The sequence below is a fragment of the Bubalus kerabau genome, chromosome 4 (assembly GCF_029407905.1).
Source record: "Bubalus kerabau isolate K-KA32 ecotype Philippines breed swamp buffalo chromosome 4, PCC_UOA_SB_1v2, whole genome shotgun sequence".
NCBI classification, from domain to species: domain Eukaryota; kingdom Metazoa; phylum Chordata; class Mammalia; order Artiodactyla; family Bovidae; genus Bubalus; species Bubalus kerabau.
The window spans coordinates 54008536-54027849 of NC_073627.1; the positions used below are offsets into that span (position 1 = coordinate 54008536).

At 43.3% G+C, this 19314-nt stretch overlaps 1 long non-coding RNA gene across 1 annotated transcript in view; it reads right to left on the reverse strand.

Annotated features, from left to right (window-relative positions):
• LOC129651414 (uncharacterized) overlaps positions 1-19314 on the reverse strand; it is a 29996-nt gene that overhangs the window by 7770 nt on the left and 2912 nt on the right. The window contains exons 2-3 of the long non-coding RNA XR_008714133.1: positions 12345-12447; positions 243-312 (exon numbers count right to left, since the gene is read on the reverse strand). This is a non-coding gene — a long non-coding RNA (uncharacterized LOC129651414). The remainder of the gene's footprint in view (positions 1-242; positions 313-12344; positions 12448-19314) is intronic.

Below are 19314 nucleotides of genomic sequence, written 5' to 3' on the forward strand. Positions count from 1 at the left end.
AACATATTATCATCTGTCTCCTTTTATGAATAAGCAAACAAAAGCTTAGTGAGGTCAAATTCTATGCCAAATTTTCAACATAATTCAAAATCTAATGCTACACCGTTACTTCCTCTACTGAAATTTAAATGCAAGCTATTTTTGTACAAAGAGGAATAGAGAAATAAAATGCAAGTTTTTCTTGTTTTTCACAAATTTCCATTCAGGAAATACTTATTGAGAAATATTTGTTGAGCACTTACCATATACTGGGCACTATTAGGCAACTAGGAATGTAGTAGTGAACAAAACAAAACGTTGCAGAGGTTACATCTAAATGGGAGGAGATGGAAAATAAACAAAGGTCGGTTGATAGTATGTAAGTAGCGGTTAAGTGCTAACAGCTTCACATTGCTCAATCCAGTCATGAATTTCCTGCCCTCATTTCCAAAACATGCAAACAGCACGTTTTGTACCTTCAACACAACTGGTCACTTTAACTGATCACAACTGATCCTCCTTAAAGCATTTTCTTCCCTATGCACAAAAGCAGCTGCCACAATAGCTATTCCTCTTCAGTCTTCATTACTGGTTCCTTCTCATGTCCCTGAGCTCTGAACATGGGAGTGTCCCATGACTCAGCCCTCATAAATCTTCTCTGTTTATACTCAGGTTTCATTCAGTTTCACAGCTTTAATTACCATCCGTGCACTGATGACTTGTTTATCTCTCTCCTAGGTCTCTATCCTGAACACCTTTGGTGGCAAACCTTAGATAACTCAAGCATCTCAGACTTAATAAAAATGGACTGCAATCTTATTCCAAACTTCCAGTTGCTCAGGTATAAACGTTAGAGTCATCCTCGACTTGTCTCTTTTTCCCTCCCCACGTCTAATTCATGAACAAACCCTGTCTGCTCTATGTTCAAAATACACCCCATGTCTGTCCACGTCTCCATTTCCCCTGGACTACCTTTCCCTCAGTCACCAGCATCTAATCTGGATTACTGCAGTCTCCTAACAGGATACCTCCTTCTTCCTTTGCCCTCTCCTATCGACAACCAAATTAATTATTTTTTAATAACGATATCTTAAACTATTTATTTTTATTTATTTATTTGGCTGCACCAGGTCTCAGTTGCAGCCTGGTGCGTGGGATCTTCGATCTTTCCTGAGCATGGACACTCTTAGTTGTGTGGCACGTGGGATGTAGTTTGCCGACCAGGGATAGGACCCAGGCCCCCTGCCTTGGTAGTGCAGAGTTGTAGCCACTGGACCACCAGGGAAGTCTCCAAATTAATTCTTTGGACCTATGTCAGCCCACATCATTCCTTTTCTTAAAACCCTCCAACAGATTCCCATCGCACATGATGGAGAACCACAAAGCTGCTTTTCTGACCACCTCCCTGCTCACCACACTCCCAGCACTGGCTTCATTGCTCTGCAAGCAAATGCCTCCTCAGGGCCTTTGAACTTGTTGTTTCCTCTTCCTGAGATGAAGAGGTTTTCTTTCTTTTTTTTCCTGGCTGCACTATGCATTGCAGGATCTTAGTTCCCTGACCAGGGACTGAACCTCAGTCCTAAACAATGAACTGTCAGAGAATTCCCTAGTTGAAGAGCCTCAAACATGACTGAATGCTTAGCTGGGTCTGTTATGTCACAGCCAGGACCCTGGGATATGACCCCTGGGACCCTGACTAGTGGGATGAGAAGATCTGGTGCACCCCCCTGACTATTCTGACCGCCTCGACCTCTCTGAACACTCCGAGATGACAGAGGGGCTCCCCTCTCCACTTAGAGTGAGCACTCCTGGGGGTAAAAAGATACCATAGAAGCCTCAGCCTCACAAGAAAACAGGGATCTTGTTCAGCAGCTGCCTCACCTCCTCTCCTGGCTGCAAAGTCCACAACTATGTTGAGTTCAGCATAATTCTGCTGGATCTGAAAAGAGAGAAAAGGAACTCTCCCTGCAACAGAGCTGCAAGAAAAAGCCAGCACGTTCCAGTAGGAGCCAGACTATTCCTGGGACAGGATACACTGAAGAAAAAAATTTCTTGAAATCCTATATGGCTACTCTCCCAGCATATGGGATTTATACCCCTGACAAAGGGGCTTTCCTGGTGGCTCAGACAGTAAAGAATCTGCTTGCAATATGGGAGACCTAGGTTTGATCCCTGGGATGGGAAGACCCCCTGGAGAAGGGAATGAATGGCAACCCACTCCAATATTCTTGCCGGGAGAATTCCATAGACAGAGGAGCCTGGTGAACTACAGTTCATGGGGTTGCAAAGAGATGGACACGACTGAGCGACTAACACACACACATAAGGGCCCTAGGGGAAGGGGAGAACTCTCTGCTGGGGTGGCTCTTCAAGGGATGTCTAATCTCAGTGAAGTCAAAGTGTCTGCGTTGCCCTGCCAGATGGTAGAAGAAGGAATACAGAAGCTGAGGGAGGCAGGCACGTTGGAATAGATATTTTAAGTGAGCCCGAAAGACCCACCAAGGGCTTATGTTCTACACATAGGCCCAGAGGACACTGCACTTGCCAAAGCTGTCAGGATTATGCTAGCGAGAGGGACACCGGCATCAGTGAGATATTCACGGGCGTCAAAGGCTGCCAGGAGGCAAGACTGTCACACGCTTGGCTTACTTACAGAAACGAGGTTGGGGGCAGCACTTAACCACCAGGATTGAGGGGGTCAAAAATTACTATAATGACCAGCAAAGTGGAATGGCAGACCAGGGGCCTTAGCCCAAAGACAGTTGTGGAAATCTTGGTGAATAGGATAGGAAAATGCTCCTCCAGCCCACTCAGGGATGCCCCCTGCTCCCCCCAAAATTATGACATCTTATGGGGCAAAATAGATGGATATCTAAAGTGGATATTACTCAATACACATAATCAAAAGAAAGCAAGACTGGAGAAGCAGGAGGCTGAAATAAGTCACCCTAACAAAATGTCATGAATGGAGAACCAACAAGAGCTTCATATGGGACTTTGCTGGTGGTCCAGTGGTTAAGAATCCACTTGCCAATGCAGAGGAAGGACATGGGTTTGACCCCTGGTCCAGGAAGGTTCCACATGCCATGGGGTAACTAAGCCCACGCACCACCAGAAGAGAAGCCACCCCAGTGAGAAGCCCAAGCACCACAACTAGAGACTAGCCTGCTTGCCCAAACTAGAGAAAGCCCACGAGCAGCAATGAAGACCCAGCGTAGTCAAAATTAAAAAAAAAAAAAAGGCTCTGATTAGTAGGAGGAGGATAAGAGCTGTTTGTTGCTACAAAATAGGGGCAAGGAAGAATATGTATGGAGCTCAGGTGACCCACTTGGGTGCTTTATGGTACTCCTTTGCCCAACTAAGAATGTATATGGACAAGTAGAGCACCCTCAGCCTGAGAAAGGTATGATTACCAGTGAGTCAGACCCCTCAGAAATGAGGGTTATGTTCCACCACCAGAGAAGACACTGAGACAAATGGAGATGATGGCTGGGGGCAAGGAAAATTAGAATGGATGGTGAAGAGGGGAGAGCCTGAGAACCAGCTGTGGCCCCAAGACCAACTGCAGGGCTGAGGACTATAGTTTATCCCACTAACATCCCCTTCTAAGTTTCTCTACAAGAAGAAAGGTACGTCAGAACCCTGGAGGGGCTGTTGCCCAGATATGAAAGAAGGGGATCTGCATGATCCATGGGGGTGGGCTCTGGCAGTCAGGAAGATGAACCACTTGGATCACTCATCAAGAAAGAACTTCCATCCATCCAGCTTCTGGGTGAATGACTGACTTGACCACCTCCAGCTGCAGCCTCGGTTTTTCAGCTGAGGCCACACTCTTGCTGAACAGCCCCTTAGACAATAATTGAACACGGTTGTTTGACTAGGGCCTGACCTCTTGGTACCCAATCTGAATCCCCTCTAATTGGCAATCTTTGCTCTGGAGCCTCCTGCTGAGTGGGTCAAAACTTTGTCAGACCTGCATTATGTTCTGAGTCACTCCTTGTTCCATCCTGTTTTCTCCTCACTTTTCTTTGACAAGCTTCAGGTTCAAATCATGGTCCAAAGGGCTTTGCTTATCTTATCCTGCTTCCTCCCCATTTTTTAATTTCACAGACATTTTTCCCGAATCAACTCTTTGCACTGTTAGCTTCTTAGAAGACTGACGCAGATGGTTGTGAGAGATGACTTCCTCCCTGTGTGATTTTGGGCAAATAACTTAAACTCTCTAAGCTTCAGTTTTCTCACTATGAAATGGGGCTATTATTGTCTCTCTCATTGGATTGTTGTGGGGGGGGCTTAAATATATAAAATATTTAAGAGTTTTATGAGAATTAAATGGGAGAGAATGAATATAAAATGTTTAGCAGACAACCTTGCACCTTTGGTAGATGTTACCTCTTAGGCTAATGAAGAGCTAAGGCAGACTATGAATGGGAACTCTTTAGTTTTCCTCCATCCTGGGGGAATATATTCATTTGCTTCTTGCCTGGAGAATCCCAGGGACGGGGCAGCCTGGTGGGCTGCCGTCTGTGGGGTCGCACAGAGTCGGACACGACTGAAGCAACTTAGCACCAGCAGCAGCAGAGAGGATTGTTATTGTTATTTCCCATACCATTAACAGCTTCACCTATGCTAAGCCAAGAAGGTTTTTAAAAAAGCAGAGCCCAGGGCTTCCCTAGTGACCCAGTGGTTAGGAGTCCACCTGCCAGTGCAGCGGACATGAGTTCGATCCCTAGTCTGGGAAGACCCCACATGCCACAAAGCAACTAAACCCGTGTGCCACAGCTACTGAGCCTGTGCTCTAGACCATAAGCTACAACTACTGAAGCCTGCACGCCCTAGAGCCAGGCTCGGCAACAACAGAAACCACTGCAATGAGAGACCCGCACACCAACGAGAGAGTAGCCTGCTCGCAGCAGCTAGAAAGCCTGCACACAGAAAAGAAGACCCAGTGCAGCTAAAAAGGAATAAATAAAACAAAAATAAAGCTCAGTTCAGTTCAGTCGCTCAGTCGTGTCTGACTCTTTGTGACCCCATGAATTGCAGCACGCCAGGCCTCCCTGTCCATTAGCAACTCCCGGACTTCACTCAAACTCATGTCCATCATCAAGTCGGTGATACCATCCAGCCATCTCATCTTCTGTCGTCCCCTTCTCCTCTTGCCCCCAGTCCCTCCCAGCATCAGAGTCTTTTCCAATGAGTCAACTCTTCACATGAGGTGGCCAAAGTATTGGAGTTCCAGCTTCAGCATCATTCCTTCCAATGAACACCCAGGACTGATCTCCTTTAGAATGGACTGGTTGGATGTCCTTGCAGTCCAGGAGACTCTCAAGAGTCTTCTCCAACACTACAGTTGAAAAGCATCAATTCTTCGGTGCTCAGCTTTCTTCATATTCCAACTCTCACATCCATACATGCCCATTGGAAAAACCATAGCCTTGACTAGACAGACCTTTGTTGGCAAAGTAGTATCTTTGCTTTTTAATATGCTGTCTAGGTTGGTCAGAACTTTCCTTCCAAGGAGTAAGCGCCTTTTAATTTCATGGCTGCAATCACGATCTGCAGTGATTTTGGAGCCCAAAAAAATAAAGTCTGACACTGTTTCCACTGTTTCCCCATCTATTTCCCATGAAGTGATGGGACCAGATGCCATGATGTTAGTTTTCTGAATGTTGAGCTTTAAGCCAACTTTTTCACTCTGTAATGGAGACAAATATATATATATATATATATATATATATGTATGTATATATATATATAGCCCACGAACAAGTAATGGTAATGGTTTCTAGAAATGAGATTTTGTATTGATACGATCATGACCATCAAAAGTGAGATGGACACTGAATTGTGATTACGTAACCAAATGCAAATCTACCTGTTAGAACATGAGGAACACGATACATTTTCCATATCTAAAAACTCTATTACAAGGGTGGGTAATTTATCCTTCTGCAATGAGTTCAGATATAGCATTCACAGGTCCATTACTGTGATATATTTCAGTTTTCAATAACATGTGGTTTCCTTTTTAAATCAAACCTTTAAATTTGACCTCATTCTCATGTATAAACATGTGTGCATCTATTTGGGCTAAAGTTTTCACAAAAGTAGGAAGAAGAATACCATTAGAAAGGTTCAGTTCAGTTCAGTTCAGTTCAGTTGCTCAGTTGTGTCCGACTCTTTGCAACCCCATGAATCGCAGCACGCCAGGCCTCCCTGTCCATCACCAACTCCCAGAGTTCACTCAGACTCACGTCCATTGAGTCAGTGATGCCATCCAGCCATCTCATCCTCTGTCGTCCCCTTCTCCTCCTGCCCCCAATCCCTCCCAGCATCAGAGTCTTTTCCAATGAGTCAACTCTTCGCATGAGGTGGCCAAAGTACTGGAGTTTCAGCTTCAGCATCAGTCCTTTCAAAGAAATCCCAGGGCTGATCTCCTTCAGAATGGACTGGTTGGATCTCCTTGCAGTCCAAGGAACTCTCAAGAGTCTTCTCCAACACCACAGTTCAAAAGCATCAATTCTTCGGCGCTCAGCTTTCTTCACAGTCCAACTCTCACATCCATACATGACCACAGGAAAAACCATAGCCTTGACTAGACGGACCTTTGTTGTCAAAGTAATGTCTCTGCTTTTGAAAATGCTATCTAGGTTGGTCATACTTTCCTTCCAAGGAGTAAGCATCTTTTAATTTCATGGCTGCAGTCACCATCTGCAGTGATTTTGGAGCCCCAAAAAATAAAGTCTGACACTGTTTCCCCATCTATTTCCCATGAAGTGATGGGGCTGGATGCCATGATCTTCGTTTTCTGAGTGTTGAGCTTTAAGCCAACTTTTTCACTCTCCACTTTCACTTTCATCAAGAGGCTTTTGAGTTCCTCTTCACTTTCTGCCGTAAGGGTGGTGTCATCTGCATATCTGAGGTTATTGATATTTCTCCCAGCAATCTTGATTCCAGCTTGTGCTTCTTCCAGTCCAGCGTTTCTCATGATGTACTCTGCATATAAGTTAAATAAGCAGGGTGACAATATACAGCCTTGACGAACTCCTTTTCCTATTTGCAACCAGTCTGTTGTTCCATGTCCAGTTCTAACTGTTGCTTCCTGACCTGCATATAGGTTTCTCAAGAGGCAGGTCAGGTGGTCTGGTATTCCCATCTCTTTCAGAATTTCCCACAGTTTATTGTGATCCACACAGTCAAAGGCTTTGGCATAGTCAATAAAGCAGAAATAGATGTTTTTCTGGAACTCTCTTGCTTTTTCCATGATCCAGTGGATGTTGGCAATTTGATCTCGGGTTCCTCTGCCTTTTCTAAAACCAGCTTGAACATCTGGAAGTTCATGGTTCACATATTGCTGAAGCCTGGCTTGGAGAATTTTGAGCATTACTTTACTAGCATGTGAGATGAGTACAATTGTGCAGTAGTTTAAGCATTCTTTGGCATTGCCTTTCTTTGGCATTGCCTTTCTTTGGGACTGGAATGAAAACTGACCTTTTCCAGTCCTGTGGCCACTGCTGAGTTTTCCAAATTTGATGGCATATTGAGTGCAGCACTTTCACAGCATCATCTTTCAGGATTTGGAATAGCTCAACTGGAATTCCATCACCTCCACTAGTTTTGTTCGTAGTGATGCTTTCTAAGGCCCACTTGATTTCACATTCCAGGATGTCTGGCTCTAGGTCAGTGATCACACCATCATGATTATCTGGGTCGTGAAGATCTTTTTTGTACAGTTCTTCTGTGTATTCTTGCCACCTCTTCTTAATATCTTCTGCTTCTGTTAGGTCCATACCATTTCTGTCCTTTATCGAGCCTATCTTTGCATGAAATGTTCCCTTGGTATCTCTAATTTTCTTGAAGAGATCTCTAGTCTTTCCCATTCTGTTGTTTTCCTCTATTTCTTTGCATTGATCGCTGAGGAAGGCTTTCTTATCTCTTCTTGCTAGTCTTTGGAACTCTGCATTCAGATGCTTATATCTTTCCTTTTCTCCTTTGCTTTTTGCTTCTCTTCTTTTCACAGCTATTTGTAAGGCCTCCCCAGACAGCCATTTTGCTTTTTTGCATTTCTTTTCCATGGGGATGGTCTTGATCCCTGTCTCCTGTACAATGTCACGAACCTCAGTCCATAGTTCATTAGACACTCTATCTATCAGATCTAGGCCCTTAAATCTATTTCTTACTTCCACTGTATAATCATAAGGGATTTGATTTAGGTCATATCTGAATGGTCTAGTGGTTTTCCCTACTTTCTTCAATTTAAGTCTGAATTTGGTAATAAGGGGTTCATGATCTGAGCCACAGTCAGCTCCTGGTCTTGTTTTTGTTGACTGTATAAAGCTTCTCCATCTTTGGCTGCAAAGAATATAATCAATCTGATTTCGGTGTTGACCATCTGGTGATGTCCAAGTGTAGAGTCTTCTCTTGTGTTGGTGGAAGAGGGTGTTTGCTATGACCAGTGCATTTTCTTGGCAAAACTCTAGTAGTCTTTGCCCTGCTTCATTCCGTATTCCAAGGCCAAATTTGCCTGTTACTCCAGGTGTTTCTTGACTTCCTACTTTTGCATTCCAGTCCCCTATAATGAAAAGGACATCTTTTTTGGGTGTTAGTTCTAAAAGGTCTTGTAGGTCTTCATAGAACCGTTCAACTTCAGCTTCTTCAGCGTTACTGGTTGGGGCATAGGCTTGGGATTACTGTGATATTGAATGGTTTGCTTTGGAAACAGAGATCATTCTGTCATTTTTGAGACTGCATCCAAGTACTGCGTTTCAGACTCTTTTGTTGACCATGATGGCCACTCCATTTCTTCTGAGGGATTCCTGCCCACAGTAGTAGATATAATGGTCATCTGAGTTAAATTCACTCCACTCCAGTCCATTTGAGTTCGCTGATTCCTAGAATGTCGACATTTACTCTTGCCATCTCTTGTTTGACCACTTCCAATTTGCCTTGATTCATGGACCTGGCATTCCAGGTTCCTATGCAATATTGCTCTTTACGGCATCGGACCTTGCTTCTATCACCAGTCACATCCACAGCTGGGTATTGTTTTTGCTTTGGCTCCATCCCTTCATTCTTTCTGGAGTTATTTCTCCACTGATCTCCAGTAGCATATTGGGCACCTACTGACCTGGGGAGTTCCTCTTTCAGTATCCTATCATTTTGCCTTTTCATACTGTTCATGTGGTTCTCAAGGCAAGAATACTGAAGTGGTTTGTCATTCCCTTCTCCAGTGGACTACATTCTGTCAGATCTCTCCACCATGACCCGCCCATCTTGGGTTAGAAAATTCTAACTCAGATCAAAAAAATTTACCAGTCCAGTGCCTCTAATTGTCTATGATTGAGGTCTCTTCTGACTTTGTCACAGCTGAACTAAATTTATGGCACAGGGCATTTATTAAAGTGCTTATTACTTCCTCTGGTGAGTCTTTCAGCTAGTGGAATTTTAAAAGACATGTAACCTGAAGGATTTGCTTAATTATATTCTGTGTTTGATTTTAATGGAGAAACCAGTCATTACACTGCAGTGAGCCATGAGATAGAAATAACCATCCTTTAGAGGAAAGCTGGCACCCTTTTATGTTTAACTTGGTAATTTTCTGACAGCCATGCCACTTTCTGCCTCTGTTGCTTTTTCAATTAATTTTGAAGAAATTTCCTTACTATTGGTGGAGAGCGTGAGGATGAAAACTTCTCACCTCATGGGAACATCTAGATACTTTATTTAGCCTTTCCACCAAGAACTCACCCCCACCCCCAACTCAGATGAATGAATTCACAAATTGGAATGCACATGCTTTTTTTGAAAAAAATTAAAAAAAAACCCTCCAATTTAGTCAATTGGAATGAAAATGATTGCTCTTCCTGTTTCTTAATACTTGCTCAGACGCTCAGCTGTGTCCAACTCTTTGTGACTCCATGGACTATTTCCCACCAGGCTCCTCTGTCCATGGGATTTCTTAATATATCATCCTAAACTTCTGTTACAACCAGTGTCCTAACAATCTCCTTGATGATCAGTTGAATATAAAATCATAAAGACACACCTGATCCAAAAGAACAGTTAAACACATTGCCCTCCACATCTTCTACTTTAAAAAGACATTAAAGCTTAACATTATATACAGAGCTGACAGATTCCATACCTAGTCATCAGTTGCTATTTCGCAAAAGTAAAGCCACTGGCATGGCATATAACATTTCTTTTTGTTCCACTGCAACTCCCTGCAACTGTTGAGAAGCTTTTCCTATCCCTATATTTGCTTCCAGCACTGCACACGTTTTCTTCTCAGGCTTAAAAATAAATGTCAAGTTCCTGATCTTTTGTTAAAGATTCATTGCCAAAGATGGTTTCACAGCAGGAGCCTTCCTAGGGAAAGAGTTGGCTCACATTCCTGCTAAGAATGTAACCTGGAATGATGGAAAAATAATTATAATCAATGTCACAGAGCATATGGGTTTCTACCCAGACGGCTGCCAAATAGGACCTGCACTAATCTTTTCCATCCACTATCAGTCGGTTGACTCTAGCACATAAATTCCTCATATTTGGGTAAATGAAAGCCCAAAGCTCACACATATTTCTCCTATATCTGAGAGGTTTCGGAAAGAAATCAGTAAATGCCTTGCATTTCTTAAGCTTAGTTTCCATAAAACTACAGTTATTGTGTTTGGTGTCTCTAAACATAGAACTGCTTTATTTCTACTTCATCCTTCATCTTGGGTGATCCATGAGGTCAGTCCACAGATAGTGAAAGAACTGGAGAGAAATATATACACACACATTTTAAAAGCATTGTACTTGGGAGTGGGATGAATTGGGAGATTGGGATTGACACATACACATTATTGATACTATGTATATGGGCTTCGCTGAGGGGCTCAGATGGTAAAGAATCTGCCTGCAATGCGGGAGACAGGGGTTAGATCCCTGGATTGGGACGATCCCCTGGAGAAGGGAGTGGGTCCTGGAGAATTCCATGGACAGAGGAACCTGATGAGGTACATACAGTCCATGGGGTCGCAAAGAGTTGGACACAACTTTCACTTTCATCTACAGTAGATAACTAATGAGAACCTACTATTCCCTTGTAGCTCAGTTGGGAAAGAATCTGCCTGCAATGCTGGAGACCAGGATTCGATTCCTGGGTAGGGAAGATCCCCTGGAGAAGGAAATGGCAACCCACTCAGGTATTCGTGCCTGGAGAATCCCATGGACAGAGGAGCCAGGCAGGCTACAGTCCATGGGGTCACATGTTGGACACAACTTAGCGACTAAACCACCACTACCGCTACGTAACTCAGGGAACCCTCCTTAGTGGTCTGTGGTGACCTAAATGGGGTGGGAATCCGAAAAAAGAGGAGATATAGGTATTGCTGATTCACTTTGCTGTATAGTAGACACTAACACTGTAAAGCAACTATTGTCCAATAAAAATTAATTTAAAAAATAAAGCACTGTACGTGTTGATGTGTGTTTCAGCTGGATACACCCCAACAGTATGTGTCGTTTCTAAAAGGGAGCTAATGCTGAGCTGATTAAATAGAAGCAGAAGCACCTGGTGCGTATCATTATGGAATAAGGTCCTGGGTGATTTAATTAAGATCTTTATTGTTATTTTTCCACTGAGCTTATATTTCAGTCTACCATGCATCCTGCTTTGCTTCTCTCAGGATATGTGCCAGGTGGTATGCAGTTCTTTTAGGAGAGAATTTTTTTTTCGTCTATGGAAACTCAGAACACAAAGAAATCAGAGGCAGATTTTAATTTTCCTTACAAGCTTCTGTGTTTCAAACATTGGAAGTCTTAGAACAATTTGACTCTTTCCTACACAGCGGAGAGAGAAAATCCAGCCTCTCTTAAACTAGCACTCTTTTATTTTCTAAGCATAAATAAATAAACATAATAAGTATATTGTATGCTTTCTTGTTACACAAAGCAGAGTAGACAAAAGGGAGACATTCCAATTAAATATTGGTAGCTTTTGTTTCCAATATTTAGGACATTTTAAGCAAAGAGAAAAATGAATTGAAAATGAGGTTGCTGTTTGCTATTACAGTGCTCCATTCACAGATCGAGCACTTAATTACAATAAATCCGGCAGCCGCTTCTCTGTCCTAAGGTCCCTCCGCTTCTATTGAGACATTCAATACAACTGTCTCACACTCTAAAATGATTTCCAGAGAGGAGTTTATGTTAATATTGTGAGTCCCCCCAGTCACACAACTCAGCTCTAGGTCTGACTGCTAGAGTTATAAAGATGAAATGACTTTCCCCCCACACACAGCGCTGTCATCTTTCAGGAAGACTTACATCTCACTTCTTATTTTTCCCTTTTTCCCCAGCATACATTTGTAAAACCTTACCAAAACTCCAAGATGGCCCATATCCTTGAAATCGGCTGAGTACAAGTATTAGTCAGCCATAAAAAAGAATGAAATCATGCCATTTGCAGCAACATGGATGGACCTAGAGAAGTAAAGGTGAAGTAAGTCAGACAGAGACAAATACCATAGGACATCACTTATATGCAGAATCTAAAATATGGCACAAATGAACACGTCTATGAAACAGAAACACACTCCCAGACACAGGGAACAGACGGTTGCCAAGGGAGGGACAGGGAGGGAAGGACTGGGAGTCTGGGATTAGCAGATGCAAACTATTGTGTATGGGATGGGAAAACAAGGTCCCGCTATACAGCACAAGGAACTAAACTTAACATCCCGTGATAGACCATAATGAAAAAGAAAATATATATATACGTATATACATCTGAGCCACTTTTCTGCAGAGGTTAACATTGTAAATCAACTATACTTCAATAAAATTTTTTAAAAATCAGCTGGTTGCAATTCTGTATTTGTAGAGTCAAATGAGTCAGGAATGGACATTCTCACACAACAACTGTTCAGAGCAGGATGGAAACTAGAACTCAGAGACTTAAAGCGTTTTGCTTCAGGAAAAGTTCTAGCTCTATTTTCTCTGTAATTGGTTTGAAAGAACCTAGAAATCAAATTTGCCAAATACCAGTCTCATATATTTTATGAGGATACCATGTATAGCATCGAAATGCTTCATAATTTGATTTATGGTTAGCCAGATAAGATTATAAGAGTTTTATTTTACTGAGTAGGCTGTGCTCTGCTTATTAATAATAAAAAACATCTCACCCACTCGTCCACTCTAAAGGCAGGCTTCAACGCCCTAGTGAATTGTGTTCCCAAGTTCATTACTTAGTTGGTTGTTTAGAAATCCAAATGGTTTTTTTTTTCCTCAGGCCTAATAGTGTAAGTGGTAATTAAATTCCAAGCATAAACTTAAAATCTGATTGCCCTCTAAGTCATAGGCGCAAGACCAGCCTGGGTTCCAGCTGCTAGGAGACAAAGTCTGTGCTGATTATTCTCCACACATCACCTGCTCTGTGCTCTGGAAGACTGGGCTACAAATGGATTCATTTCCCTGGTTCCCTGGCTTGACTTTGGCCAAGGAGGGGCGTGACTCAGAGATAAAAGAGTAGGAGAGAGAGGATGGGGTATTTCTTCATGGGTTCCTATCCCACTTTGCTGCCGTCAATCTGGCAGTGGCTGTGTCCCTCCAAGACGACATGTCTAGCTGGCAGCCCCCCCACAGATTTAGTTCTCACTGGGCTCTGGGAACATCATTTATTCATTCCACTCCCCTGTCTGCCCCCCTACCCCGTCCCCTCCCCTTGTCTTGGGGGTATAAACCTCTCCCTGCTCTTTCTAGTCTTTGGTATCTCAGCATCCTAGTTCTCTCTCTTTTTAGAAAAATATTTATTTATTTGGCTGCACTGGGGCTTAGTTGCAGCACAAGGAATCTTTAGTTGCAACATGTGGGATCTAGTTCCCTGATCAGGGATGGAACCCAGGCCCCCTGCATTGGGGGCATGGAGTCTCAGCCCCTGGAGTACCACAGAAGTCCCCATCCTGGTTGTCTTAACCCCAAGCGTGCCTCAGGTAAAAATCTCTTCCTTAACATTTCTTCATTTGTACCATCTGAGTGGAATTCCATCCATTAAGACCTCAACTGAGAGAATGAAGGAAGAAGAGGAAGAAGAGTTTCTTCTGAAACTCTGAAACTTCTGAAATTCTGAAATCAGAATTTCAGGCAGGATCATTCGTATATCTAACAGATATTAATTCATGTTCCTCCTGCATGCATGTGTGCTAAGTTGCTTCAGTTGTGTCTGACTCCTTGCGACTCTATGGACCCCAGCCCTCCAGGCTCCTTAATTCATGTTCCTCCTACATGCTACCAATTATGAATAAAACAGATATAGTCCCTGGCATCAAGGAATGTATGTTCCTAGTTGGGAAAACTTGGTAAATACACAAATGAATAAACAAAAGAGCTATATGTTCTGGGAAATATTAAGTAGGAAATAAACAGGGTACATTGATAGAGGACCATGGCAATTTTGGATAGGGTGGTCAGGGGAGGCCTTGCTGAGAAGATGACTTTTTTTTTTTTTTAGGAAACTAATTTTTAAAAAATTTTTTCTGAAAGCATTAGGAACTATGAAAAACAAGCTGAATATCTGGCCATATCAAAAGCAAAATACAAGTAAAAAAAAGTTGAGAAATCATGTTTAATCATAGAGAAAAATGTTTTAAAATATCATATTTAACACTTTCCTCCATAAACCACAACACTGAAGTGGACTTTAAGTAATTTTTTAAAATAAAAATTAAAAGAGAAAAAGCACTTCATTCCCACCCTGGAATCCCATCATATATAAAGTAATACACTCAAACGTCAGTGGACATAAACAACTGGTAAACCTGAAAATAAATCTTTCAGTGAATGAACTCAGATTCCAACAGAACACAGTACTGCCTTATGTTTGCGGAAGAGCTTTTGTCATACTTGCTGCTGCTGCTGCTAAGTCACTTCAGTCGTGTCCGACTCTGTGCGACCCCATAGACGGCAGCCCACCAGGCTTCACCATCCCTGGGATTCTCCAGGCTAAAACACTGGAGTGGGTTGCCAACTTAGGCCTTACCAAATGCAAATACAAAGAGGGATTAAAAACAAACTACTAAATCAAAATATTTCTGTAGAGTAGCAGCTTTCACAAAATAAAATGAACTTAATTCCAGAGAATTGTATGCATATAGCCAATTTTATTCCTAGGGTCCCAGAGTCTTGTACTATGAAAATAAAAGTATCTTTGTCTTGGAAAAAGTCTGATGAAGAAACCAAAATCCTATTATTCATGTTCCCCCAATGATACTTAGAATGCTCTTATCATCATTTCAAGATGTGTGTGTGTGTCCGACTCTTTGCAACCCCACAGACTGTAGCCCACCAGGCCCTTCTCCAGGCAAGAACATTGGAGTGGGTTGAAACTTCCTTCTCCAAAAGGAACTATAGAAAGAAGAAAGTGAAGTCACTCAGTCGTGTCCAACTCTTTGCAACCCCATGGACTGCAGCCTACCAGGCTCCTCCATCCATGGAATTTTCCAGGCAAAAGTACTGGAGAAGGTTGCCATTTTCTTCTCCTCCTTTCAAGATAACTTCAACTTATTAAGAGTTAACATTCTAAAGATATATAAGGAAGTGCCAGCCTCATCTGCATTAGCAAAGTCCTTTCTCTATTCACAAAGCATGGGTGTGTCTGCTCATTCACCTCTGACCCTTTGCAACCCCATGGACTGTAGCCCACCAGGCTCCCCAGTCCATGGAATTCTCCAGGCAAGAATAATTGGAGTGGGTACCCATTTCCTTCTCCAGAGAAGGTGACATTTAACTGAGATCTCATAGTTGAGAAGGAAACAGCATTGTGTAAAGAGCTGGCAAAGGCAGGGGGAAATGTGTTTCAGGCAAAAGGAACTGAGGGGGTCGAGGCTGATAGTTGAGAACTTGGTGGGAAAACCAGGATGATGGCAGCTGTTTGACCTTGGAGGAAATTAAAGACATATTTACAAGGCACACGGGGCGCTGAAGGAAGGAAAGTGTGACTAGGGGTGGGGGGGAGCAGGTGGAGAGTGGTACAGAATGAAGTCAGACAGTTGCTCAGGGAATTCAAGGCAGGGCCCCGAAGGCCAGGATGAAGAATGTGGATTTTATTCCAAGTATATGGGAGGCAGTAAGAGTTGTTTGGACTATAAGGAAAGCTGAGCACCGAAGAATCGATGCTTTTGAACTGTGGTGTTGGAGAAGACTCTTGAGAGTCCCTTGGACTGCAAGGAGATCCAACCAGTCCATCCTAAAGGAAATCAGTTCTGAATATTCACTGGGAGGACTGATGCTGAAGCTGAAACTCCAATACTTTGGCCACCTGATGGGAAGAACTGACTCACTGGAAAAGACCCTGATGCTGGGAAAGATTGAAGGTGGGAGGAGAAGGAGACAACAGAGGATGAGATGGTCGGATGGCATCACCAACTCAATGGACATGAGTTTGAGTAAGCTCTGGGAGTTGGTGATGGACAGGGAAGCCTGGCGTGCTGCAGTCCATGGGGCTGCAGAGTCAGACACAACTGAGCAACTGAACTGAACTGAACTGAGAGTCTTTTTTTTTAATTAATTACTTTTTGGCTGTGCAAGGTCTTTGTTGCTGTGCACAGGCTTTCTCTAGTTGTGGGAGGCGGGGCTTCTCTCTATAGTTTTGGCACGCTGGCTTCTCACCATGGTGGCTTCTCTTGTTGCGGAGCACCCGCTCAAGGTATGCAGTCTCAGCAGCTGTGGCTCATGGGCTTAGCTGCTCCACAGTATGTGGAATCTTCCTGGACCAGGAGGGACTGAACCCATGTCCCCTGTGTTGGCAGGCCGATTCTTAACCATAGGCCCGAGAAGTCCCAGGAAGCATTTTTAAAGAGCAAAGTGATATGGTCTGATTTCTCTTTTCCAATACATACTCTAGTTGCTCTAGGGAGGAGGGCTCCAGGGGAAAACAGGTAGAATCAAGCACAAGAGTCAGGAGTCAGAATGCTATTAAAATGACCTAGATGGAAGATATAACTGCATTTTGTTCTAAAGAGATGGGAGTAGAGATGCAGAGAAGCAGACCTGTTTGAGTTTTTGTAGAGGCAGAGCTCATAGAATTTGGGAAGGACTAGGTATGGAGAGAGGCTTCCCAGGTGGCACTAGCGGTAAAGAACCCACCTCCCAAAGCAGGAGATGTAAAAGACATGTGTTTGAGCCCTGGGTCCAGATGATTCCCTGGAGGAGGGCATGGCAACCCACTCCAGTATTCTTGCCTGGAGAATCCCATGGACTGAGGAGCCTGGTGGGCTACAGTCCACAGGGTCACAAAGAGCCGGACACAACTGAAGCGACTTAGCGTGCACACGGGCAGGTATGGAGGAAGGCAAGGGAGAATCCAGGATGACTCCCAGTTTCCTGGCTGGGGCCACTAGCTGGGTGTTGGAGCTGTTTATGGAGAGAGAGAGAGAGAGACGTAGGATGGAAAGACTGTTAAGATGAAGATGAGTCGGATGGCAGGCAGATGGCTATCAGAGCCTGGGGCCCAGAAGGCAGATTTGAGCTGGAGGATCTTTTCTTTCCAGTCTCTTAGTGGTCAAGCAGATTTCTCAAGCCAACCTGGCTTAGGCCTAAAGGAATCTCCACCAGCCCTCGATATACTCCCTAAAGCTGGGGTTTAGATGTGAAGCCCCAGTTAGTAAAAAAGCATTCCAATACCTTGCCTTGTCATGAGTGCACATCGTTCCTTTGAAGATTTCAAATAAAGATTTGAGAATTCTTAGGTCCTTGACCAAATTCCATCAGAATCTTTGCCTCCAGAGTTCCAATTTCAACATCATTTAATGGTAAATTTAAAGGATTGCCCCTGGAATCCAGTTTGGCTAATGTATAATAACGTCCTTGTGGGGAGGCACGTACCCATAGTAAGAGATAAGATTCCAAGGCTTATTCACTTCAGTTGTCATGGCAACAGCAACGAGGGCTCTGGAGGCAGGAAGAAGGAACAGGGAGGAGAGAGGAGAAACCAGAGGCTGTGGTGGCTGTTAGTCCTTGGGAGATAATTGAAGGCAGATATTTGTAAGTTGCATGGAGAGCGCACCCTGTAAATCCGGGGCAGTTAGAAGTACACAGGTTATGAGTAGACAGTTTGTTCATTTTAAGGACCAGAGATACATATGAAAGCTGTATAGACTTGGGGGCTAGAAGTACATCATGCACCTGTTTTACCCCTGTGCCCACTGTACTGCTTGGGGTTCCACGTATTTGAATGAGCAAATGAGATCCCCAAAGAAAAAATCTGTATTCTCCTTGTTTTGTATGGGTTCTAAAGTTGCTAGGTGAACAGATTCTTTGGGGAAAGATTCTATTTTTACATCAAAACCATCTTCATTATGGTTAGTGATTCTAAGGTGACACATCTGAAAGGAAGATTCACCTCCAGACCAAAAGACCAAGTCGGGAGATCTCCCTCTCTGGGTTGATGTTGGTGATCATTCACTAAACATGGATGGGATACCATCTAACTACGTACTCCCAATGAAGGTCCATAGTAGAACAGGCTTTGATTAGATTCTTGAGGTGATTACATTTTATCTACAAACTGAGAATCCTCATTCTGTTGAAAGCTACAGCAATGAGGAAAGGTGGTGGTGTGATAAAGAATACAGACAGATGGACAATCAACCCTAAAAGAGAAGGAAACCTGAGGAATGAAAATTTGTTCAAGGCACGGTAGTCTATCTGGTACAGACATGCTGACACTTACAAGGAAAAATCTCCAATGGTGTGGACGCTTTGATAACTATGTAAAATATCCCTCAAGACCTTTCATTTAACTTTGCTCTATTTTTTTTTTTTTTTTGGCTGCACTATTTCTTTGTTCATTGCAGCACATGGGCTTTCTCCAGCTGTGGTCGAAGGATTCCTTTTGTTGTGGAACACAAGCTCTTAAGACACTCAGGCTCAGTGGTTGGGGTCCATGGGTTTGGTTGATCCCATGGTATGTGGGATCTTAATTCCTTGACCAGGGATCGAGGCTGAGTCTCCTGCGTTAGAAGGTGGATTCTTAACCACTGGACCACCAAGGAAGTCCCTACTTTTGCTCTAATTCTGTCCTCACCAAGCAGCTAATTTACTGTTTTCTTTAGATGCTGAAGACAGTACCCTAGATGAGAAACGGGCGTATCTGATCACTGGAAAAGTATATCCTCCTCTCTAAATTGCAATGAGAATAACATTGAAACAAGGTCTCCAGCCTGCATGATTGGGGCCCTGCTGATTTCTCTGACCTCATGCTCCGTCTTCACTCTACGTTCTGGTCATGTGGATTTCTTTCCACTCCTGAAACACCTAAAACTTTCTCCTGCCTTCCAGTTTTACCTGTTA